The sequence below is a fragment of the Callospermophilus lateralis genome, chromosome 13 (genome assembly GCF_048772815.1).
Source record: "Callospermophilus lateralis isolate mCalLat2 chromosome 13, mCalLat2.hap1, whole genome shotgun sequence".
Classification (NCBI taxonomy): Eukaryota; Metazoa; Chordata; class Mammalia; order Rodentia; family Sciuridae; genus Callospermophilus; species Callospermophilus lateralis.
In genome coordinates, this window is record NC_135317.1 from 48,794,336 (window position 1) to 48,803,701 (window position 9,366).

Genomic DNA, 9,366 nt, shown 5'->3' on the forward strand with positions numbered 1-9,366 from the left:
CCTCCTCCTTGTTTTGGAATCCACCTAGGAATAGATGTACTTTATTAGTGCAATTTCAAACTTACAATTAACTACATAGTAGATCTGCTCTGATATTTTCAGGATTAGGACATCATGGAGTGAAAAATTTTGTTGACTTTCATGGTGCTTCTTTAGAAAATGCAATTCATTTAGTGAAAATAAAACATTAATATTTGTGTTTTTCAATCTTTGCAGGACAAAGGAGAGGCTAGAAGAGGTCAGTACTGAACTTCTCATGGAGAAGGAGCAGAATGTAACATTACCAACTGCACCTCAAACAGGTCGTATCCCAGACCATGCTTCTGCTGAAAATAGTGATGACAGTTTTGTTATGACCAAAAGTTGTATGGTAAGTGAAAGCTTAGTGGTCATAAGCCACTCCCAATGTCTCGAAATGACAGCATGAAGAACCATGACAGCAAAGTGAGTTGCACTATTAATTCTTTGAATTTCAGGGTTTGGTAGAATTTTTGTGTTTCCTTTGGTAAATCACTAAGTCATTCCATTGACTTGTGCCTGTGAAGTGAAGGTACCAATAATCCATGTGAATGAAGAAAGAAAACAGAAATTTACAAGATACGTTAAACTTTGTAAATAGATAGAAAAGGGTGGGTTTTTAGGGTGAGATATTACAAAACAAGGCTTGTAAAGATTTTTAGCCATTGGTTCCAGATAGTAAAATATTCTAAATAGTATGAATAGTGAATTTGTTTACCATTTTCTTCATTTGCAAGATTAATGGTTCTGGAGTACTTCCATCATGAAGTGCTATCATGATGGAAGTACTCCAGAAGTGCTATTTTAACATCATTTTGTTGTAATATTATGGAAAATTATTATAATAACTGTTGTTCTAGTCCATGATTTGAACCCCATCCTTTTTTTAAAGTGATTTTTCTCCATGTTCATAGCATTAAGCATTTAGTGCAACTCTTCACATTATATTAAATTTATTTCTGATATTTAACAACATTTTAGTATTAGTAGATTACAGAAAAGAGGTTTTGTTAATTTGTACTTCCAGGATTTACATTATGGCATAATTCTAGAATGCCTTTTTTTAATCATTGAAATGATATTATAGAACTCTCTTAATTTCTCACTGATTTTTATAATACTATATAAAAAATTCAATTTAGTATGAAAGATACATCACTCATAATTTTATTATACCTAGAATTATTTTCTTATAATACAATATTTTCAAAATTGTTATTTAAAGTTGAGAACTGAACCTGGGACCTTGTATGTACACGTGGCTGTCACTGAAATACACATCATATCCTGACAATTCAAATCTTAAGAAGCTACTCCAATTTCATGAAAGATAAAACTTGATGGCTTAAAATATTTTTAATGTTCCAGTGCATTGTGGCTAACAAATTGCAAGATAAACAATTCAAATTGAGGCCAAGTTTAAATTTTGTTCTTTGTTCTGGGGAGGGAATCCAGTGCTTCAAGCTTGGTATTCAAGTTCTCTGTTGATGAGACACATCCTAAGCCTAAGAGTAACTCTGATATTCATTGTTATTCGAATGTTGGTCATTACAGACACTTTCACAAAAATTTTTCTGGTTCATTTAAGTAATATTTTCTAATTATTAAATATAATTTTGATTAGTAAGTTTTATCCTAAAAGTGACCATCCAGGTACAACACAGACAAACTGACATTCCTCAAACTTTAGCATTTTACATGACCAAACATTGCATCCAACAGACTTTTGGTTGGTATTTTTCCCAACTAAACAGAGACTGCAGTGCCTGACTAATATGAATTTTAACTCTTATCACAGTAACCTAGCATCATGCTTATTACTCAGACAGCAAAGATTGATCAAAAAAAGCTTTCTTATTCTCCCCCATTAAATGCTGTGTATTCCTCCTGTCTTCTGAAAGTTTGGGGTAATTTTCAACTTCTTCCAATTCTTTTCCATTTGGCTTTTTCCCGAGGTGTTTAAATATACATACACTTCTTTGGGTTCTCAATCAACAAACTGTTCCTTGGGTCTTTGGAATGAAATGCATCTCTTTTATAATTATATACTAACTGGTATAATGTTCTTCATGCATAAGCCATTTACACCTTGACACTGAAATTCACAAGACAGGCAAACTTCATGGATTTTATTATACTTGGTTGTATATTTATTTCCTTATAACATTTGAATGCCCTGAAAAAGGAAGCCATGATATCAAATTTTGGTTTAATCCATGGGGAGTTACCAAATATATGTAAGCTTTGGAAAGTGTGTATGTATTAAACTTTTTTGAAACAATGCTTTTCCAACACATTATTTTCAGGAAGATTCAGTGGGCTTTCAATATATCCTTTTAAAGGGAAGTGAGATAATATTTGTATTTGTTATGCCTTGCTATTGTTGATTTCACTGTATTTTGGTTTTTAAAGCCTCACTTTCAACTCTTCCTCTCTTTCAAATGAACAGTATTTTGAAGAATATAAGGTCAAGGAAGAAGAAAACATTTCAGTAAGTGCTCTACAGTCAAACATGTTTTTGTTGGGTTGTGGTATGGTAAGCAGCAAAGGACATTCTACTCCCAACCCCAGATCAGAAGCCAAGAGTCAGAGGGATGGAGACCAAAATACTAGTTGCATTGCTCACACTTAATACCTAAGGGGCAGATAGGCTTAGACATGCAGCCACAGTAGGTTTCCCAATCCTCCATGTCAGATTGGACACTTACAGAATTTTCAGTGGAAGAAACGACGAGTTGACTGGCATCCCCAAAGCCAGATGCTCCATGCAGACATGACAGCAGAGCTACATTCACATTACCATGGGCACATATATCTTTCAAAGAGAGATGCAGAGCCAAGCCAGTGCATTCAATGAGATCCACCCAGTAACACCCACTAGGTAAATCCCTCCTCTAATGAGGAAGTGGAGAGAGTGTAGTTCCTCACATGGAAGCTTGAGGTCAGGGAAATGAAGTTTCTGCTACCATTTTTGCCTGGATTTAAATTATAATTGAAATGAAGCCCCTGCCTTTGTATATCCCAATGCATGACTAGAAGCATGAAAAATGGTAAAGAGAAATCTGTTTTGTGCTTTGAATTTTTCTATCAGAGATTCATCACATGGACAATTCATTTGTGGATTGATTTGGGAAATTAAGTCTTACCTTGAATAAATAAAATTTTCTTTTATGAGAGAGTGTTCTTATTTTCAGCTTGTGTGGTTCAATGATAGGTTTTCTCCCTCAACATTCTATTCTGTGGTTTAAAGTATCTGTGCTTGTTAGATAGGGAATAAGTGATTAGAGGTCATGATATTAATTTGTATTCCTTTATTTTTATTCACAACATTTATTTTTATTCACAACATATTATGTATTGGAGTGTTACCCTTTTGTATCTCATACTTGAACATTGTTGACTGACATGATAAAGTTTTGCATATGCATTTTCTCTCAAATATGTTTATAAATTCTTTTTCTCCCATAAGCATGAGATTAGTGACACCCTATAACTCCAGGTTCAGTAAGCAATTCAAGGGCTATTCTGGCCAGCAGCCATTTGGATTGTGACTTGTTAATCTATCATGCCTCTGAGCCTCTGTTGGCTCTTATGTAAAAAGTGGCACTGTGGCTTTCATACATATCCAAATTAAAAACAAATAGAACAGTATTTTCAATATTTTCTGGCATGAAATTATGTTACATAAAACTGAAGTAGAGCTATTGGTACAAAGAGGTATGACCACCCCCCATCCCTTTAATTTTCATTATCTTGTGGGGAGGTTTAGATTTCCGTGGACATTCTTAAAAACCACCAGTTACAAGAGAAGTCTTATAAAAAGATAACAGGCATGGCATATTCTATTTTCTGTATTTTCTCACCTCACATTGTTAAAAGTAGAAAAGGACAAGTGAATTTACTGATGTGATCTGCCCATTAAGGTTGGATATTGCGTTTCCTCTATCCTCTTAAACTTAATTTCCATCTAGAGAGAAAGTGTACAGAGAAAGGAAGCATGTTTTCTCTAACTGAAAATCTTTATTTTGCACTTAAGGAACTGATATTGCTTTGGATTTGTATTAAACGTAAATGCAGTTTAGCAGTTTGCCAAACCTTGATATTCCTTTGAACAACATTGAGTTTTCCTTGAAGGTATGTCACTATTCATTACTCAAACTTTGGTGACAACCTTATCAAATAGAGTAGGTCAGTAATGAATGTCACCAAATATTTTTCTCATTTTTTCTTGAATTTTCTTTGCCAGGAACTGTATTAAGTCATCCAAGTGAAAAAAACAAACAAACAAACAAAAAAAATCCCTCTGAATTCCTGTTAATGAAAGAGTTGGAGTTAATGGGAAAGCAAGAATTGGATAAAAAGGATTTTAAACTAATCTTTTTGTGATTTAGATTTGCCCTTGTTAGAGAAATTACTCCAACCTACCATCAGGCAGGAGGAAACTGAATCCTTCAGTGCCCAACACCTTTAAGAAACTACTGTGCATAAAGTGAAGGTTTCTTCCTCCAGGGTTGATGGTATGTATAGCTCAGCAGTGGAGTCCATATTTAGCATTTAATAGATTGGTTTTAATTGTTTGTTGAATCAAAACAATCTAAGTAGCTTTGCAGATTACACATATATTCTATTATCTAAATATAAAATAAGTGAGAATTTAATTTCATTTGGGTTATTTTTTTAAAAGCAATCCTCAGCTTAGGTATAGCCACATTTTTTTAAATGACATAATTCCCATGATTATCCCTCCTGTTTAACTTTAGCATCAGAAATAATATTTTATTTCTTTAGATGTGACAGGTTTCAATAAGGTATAGTTAAAGATCTCAAAGTATGCTGATAAATATTATGAAGCATATTTAGATTAATGTATTGATTTCTTAAATAATCTATTGATAGCAAATGTTGTCCTTTTGTTTAGTTAATGCATTTTATAGTAATATGTTTTACTTACATCAAATGGAAGATATAAACACAAACATATTCTTCATGAAGGGCACATTATTCTTTATTTGTTTATGCTCTCTAACATGTAAAATATCTCTCTCTCTCTCTCTCTCTCTCTCTCTCTCTCTCTCTCTCTCTCTCTCTCATTTTGTTTTCTTGCTCCATGCTCTCTTAACTTCTGTATTGCTGGATGCTCTCCACCTGCATGTGGAAACTCCTGGTAGAAAGCAAAGGTGTCATCCAGTTCTCAGGTTTGTAGCTGCAAGGTGCAGACTCACAGAATAGTACAGTCAAACAATGACCCTTCATCAGCTGTCCTTTGATTTATGCCAGCATAAACCTATTGCCATTTACTTTGCCATTGGACTACCATTCCAAATACCTCTGTCTAGTTTAGTAAAAAAATATCTAATCCAGTAGTATCCTGGTGAATTAAGTGAAGATGTACTTTTGGAAGCACTTCAAGATTACAGCAAAAATTCAGAGAGAAGAATATATGATCTGAATAATAACAACAGAATTTATTAGTCTTTTTATATAGAATTTTAATTTTTTTCTCACTGAAAATATGATAGAGAAACTGATGTGAAACTCAAGGAAAAAATATGGTTTTATTTAAATATAGGCTGGAATTCATATACTATTTAATATTTAAGAATCATGGCATGTATAACTAAAAAATATTGTTGTGTTACATATACTCAGACTGCCCAAATGTCAGGTGTTCAAGTTCTGAACAACCATATTGTCATTTATTCTTTGGTGGAGTTAAATACCAATTTGGTAAAGTCTTATATGTATTTCCAATTGTTAGTATTAAGATGACCCACTATTAAATTAATTAATGTTAGTGAATTAATTACTTAATTCATTTGAAACAGGATCTTACTGTGTGACCCAGACTTGCTTTGCACTTGTGATCCTCCTGCTGGGAATACAGTCCTGAGCCAGTACATCTATCTGGACATAAACATTTAGATAGACAACAGTTTGACCTCTTTTCAGTTTCATTGAACTTTTTATATCTTTATTCATTGTATCAGTATGGATCCATGGTTTACTTTACTTACTAGATGATAATTTCGTATTATTCTTTCTGGAAAATATATTTCTCTTTGGAAACTTTCATTTTTATAACTTCAAATTTACAGAAAATCTGCAAGAACTGTAAACATAATTCTTCAATACTTTTCTGTAATTGTTAATATTTTACTATATTTTTGTAATCCTGTCTCCCATCACCATTTCTCTTCCTAGAGTAATATCAATGTAGATAAGTTAACTAAACACTTTCTCCTGAATCTTTTGTGAGTTGTAGACAGTATGACATTGTACTCCTATATGCTGATATTATAGTATAATTTTGACAATTCAGAAATTAAAAGTGATTCATTATTAAAACCTAATTAAAATCTTACTCAGATTTTGCTAATCATCTCATTGATATCCTTTGTAACCGAGCAAAATCCAAGATGGGTGATTTTCACAGTGTGAGATTCCTTGTGGTCAGTCTCCTCTAATATGGCATCCTTCCTGAAACCTCCTCCATTCATGTTTTTGATAATCCTTCATTTTTTAGATTTTTGTTCATTGCTATTTATATGATGTTTCCTCATGATTGAATGAGGGTTATAGCATTTGGCAGGAATGTCTTTCTGATGTAATGCTGAGTTCTTCCCATTACAGTATATTCATGTGGCATGGACAGAGCCTCTGTATTTAATGAAGGTAAGATTCATGACCAAGATCCCCAAACAGCCTCTGAGAAGTGTAACCTGAAGAGCCTACAGCTGAGAGTCATCACTGGGAATTTGGTCACAGAGGCATATAAGCATGGAGATATAGCCTATTGATTGGTTTAATTATAGTCAAATGTTGACTTGAATTTATTTGGATAAGGAGTATCTGACGTGTTTGTCCATGGTAAAGTTTCCATGTGCCCATGGAATGTGAAACATTTCTTGAGTGTGGAGATATTTTATGACTCTGTAAACATCAAATTTTGCAAAAAATTTATCCACTAGAGTTACTATTTCAACAGTGTCACTTGGGTGGGTCTAATACGACTGTGGTAGTTGCCAAATGGTAGCTGTTCACTCTTTCTACCTTGATAAATAAAATAAAACTGCAAATTTTGGAAAACCAAACTGATGACTTTGGTACATAATATCCAAGTGGCCATTTCAAGCTAACTCCATGACTTTTTAAATAGATGCTATTATTCTTTGATTACATTCTTTTCTCTGGCATTTAAGATGTTTCTAGCTTATGATTTCTCTGCCACAGTCCTGGAATCATTTGTGATAGAAGTCCTAATTTATTTGTAAGAAAAATGATACAGGAATAATTTCCATATTGCTATTGGAGTTATTTTTGTTCCTGGCATCCCTGATGAACACAGCAGGGAAATATATGTATGTGTGTATTAATAAATGCACATATTTAAATGCTCACACTCCTTTCTTTTTCTGTATCAAAACATCTTGAAAATCATGAGTATCTAATGACAATTTCACTACCAGTCCAGTCTCACATGGTTCACTCTAGATTTCTCCAATTTGATATCCTTTCTTCTTTTTTTTTGGCATTTTACTTTTTTTTTTAATTCTGTACTTTTATTATTTATTTAATTGATTTATGCATGACAATAGAGTTTATTTTGATAGTTATACAAACATGGAGTATTTGTTATTCTAATTAGGATCCCCAGTCTTGTGGATGTACATGATGTAGAGGTTCACTGTGGTGTTAGTTGTACAGAGAAAAATCATGTTAGATTTATTCCATTGTCTTTCCTACTCCTAAGCTCTCTTTCTTCCCTTTGTTCCCATTTGGATAATTCACTGAACTTCTATTCTTACCTCCCTCCCTCAGTGTGTGTCAGCATCCACATATCAGAGAGAACATTCAACCTGTGGTGTTTAGGGATTTTGCCTATTTAAATTAGCAGATTAGTTTTGATTTGAATTTCTCTAATTGCTAGAGATGTTGAACAGTCTTTCATATATTTGTTGACTGATTGTATACCTTCTTCTGTGAAGTGTCTGTTCAGTTCCTTAGTCAATTTATTTATTAGGTTATTTGGGATTTTTTAGTGTTAAGTTTTTTGTTTTTTATATATCTATGAGATTAGTGCTCTATCTGATGGGCAAGAGATAAAGATTTTCTCCCATTCTGTAGGTGCTCTCTTCACATTATTATTTCCTTTCCTGAGAAGACGGTTTTTATTTGGAATCCATTTCACTTATTGATTATTCATTTTATTTATTATGCTTTAGGAATCATGTTAAGGAAGTAAGATCCTAAACTGACATCATGAAGATTTGGGTGATTTTTTTCTTCTATTAGCCACAGGGTCTCTATTCTAGTGACTAAGTCTTTGATCCACTTTGAGTTGAGTTTTGTGTAGGGTGAGATTATGGGTTCAATTTCAATCTTCTACATATGGATTTCCAGTTCTCCCAGCACCATTTCTTGAAGAGGCTGTCTTTTCTTCAATGTATGTTTTTGGTGCCTTTGTGTAGTATGAGATAACTGTATTTATGTGGGTTTGTCTCTGTGTCTTTTATTCTGTACCACGGACTACATGTCTATTTTGGTGCCAATACCATGCCATTTTTTGACTGTTGCTCTGTAGTATAGTTGAAGGTATGGTATTGTGATGCCTCCTGCATTACTTTTCTTTCTTTCTTTTTTTTCTTTCTTTCTTTCTCTTTCTATATGACATCAGAATGCATTACAATTCTTATTACACATTACAGCACAATTTTTCATATCTCCAATTGTATACAAAGTATATTCACACCAATTTATGTCTTCATACCTGTACTTTGGCTAGTAATGATCATCACATTCCACCATCATTAATAACCCCATGCCCCCTCCCTTCCCCTCCCACCCCTCTGCCCTATCTAGAGTTCATCTCTTTCTCCCATGCTCCCTCTCCCTATCCCACTATGAATCAGCCTCTTATATCAAAGAAAACATTCGGCATTTGGTTTTTTGGGATTGGCTAACTTCACTTAGCATTATCTTCTCTAACTCCATCCATTTACCTGTAAATGCCATGATTTTATTCTCTCTTATTGCTGAGTAAAATTCCATTGTGTACATATGCCACATTTTAAAAACCATTCATCTACTGAAGGGCATCTAGATTGGCTCCACAATTTAGCTATTGTGAATTGTGCTGCTATAAACAATGATGTGGCTGTGTCCCTGTAGTATGCTGACTTTAAATCCTTTGGGTATAGTCCGAGGAGAGGGATAGCTGGGTCAGATGGTGGTTCCATTCCCAATTTTCCAAGAAATCTCCATACTGCTTTCCAGTTTGGCTGCACCAGTTTGCAGTCCCACTAGCAATATATGAGTGTACCTTTTTCCGCACATCTTCCAACACTTATT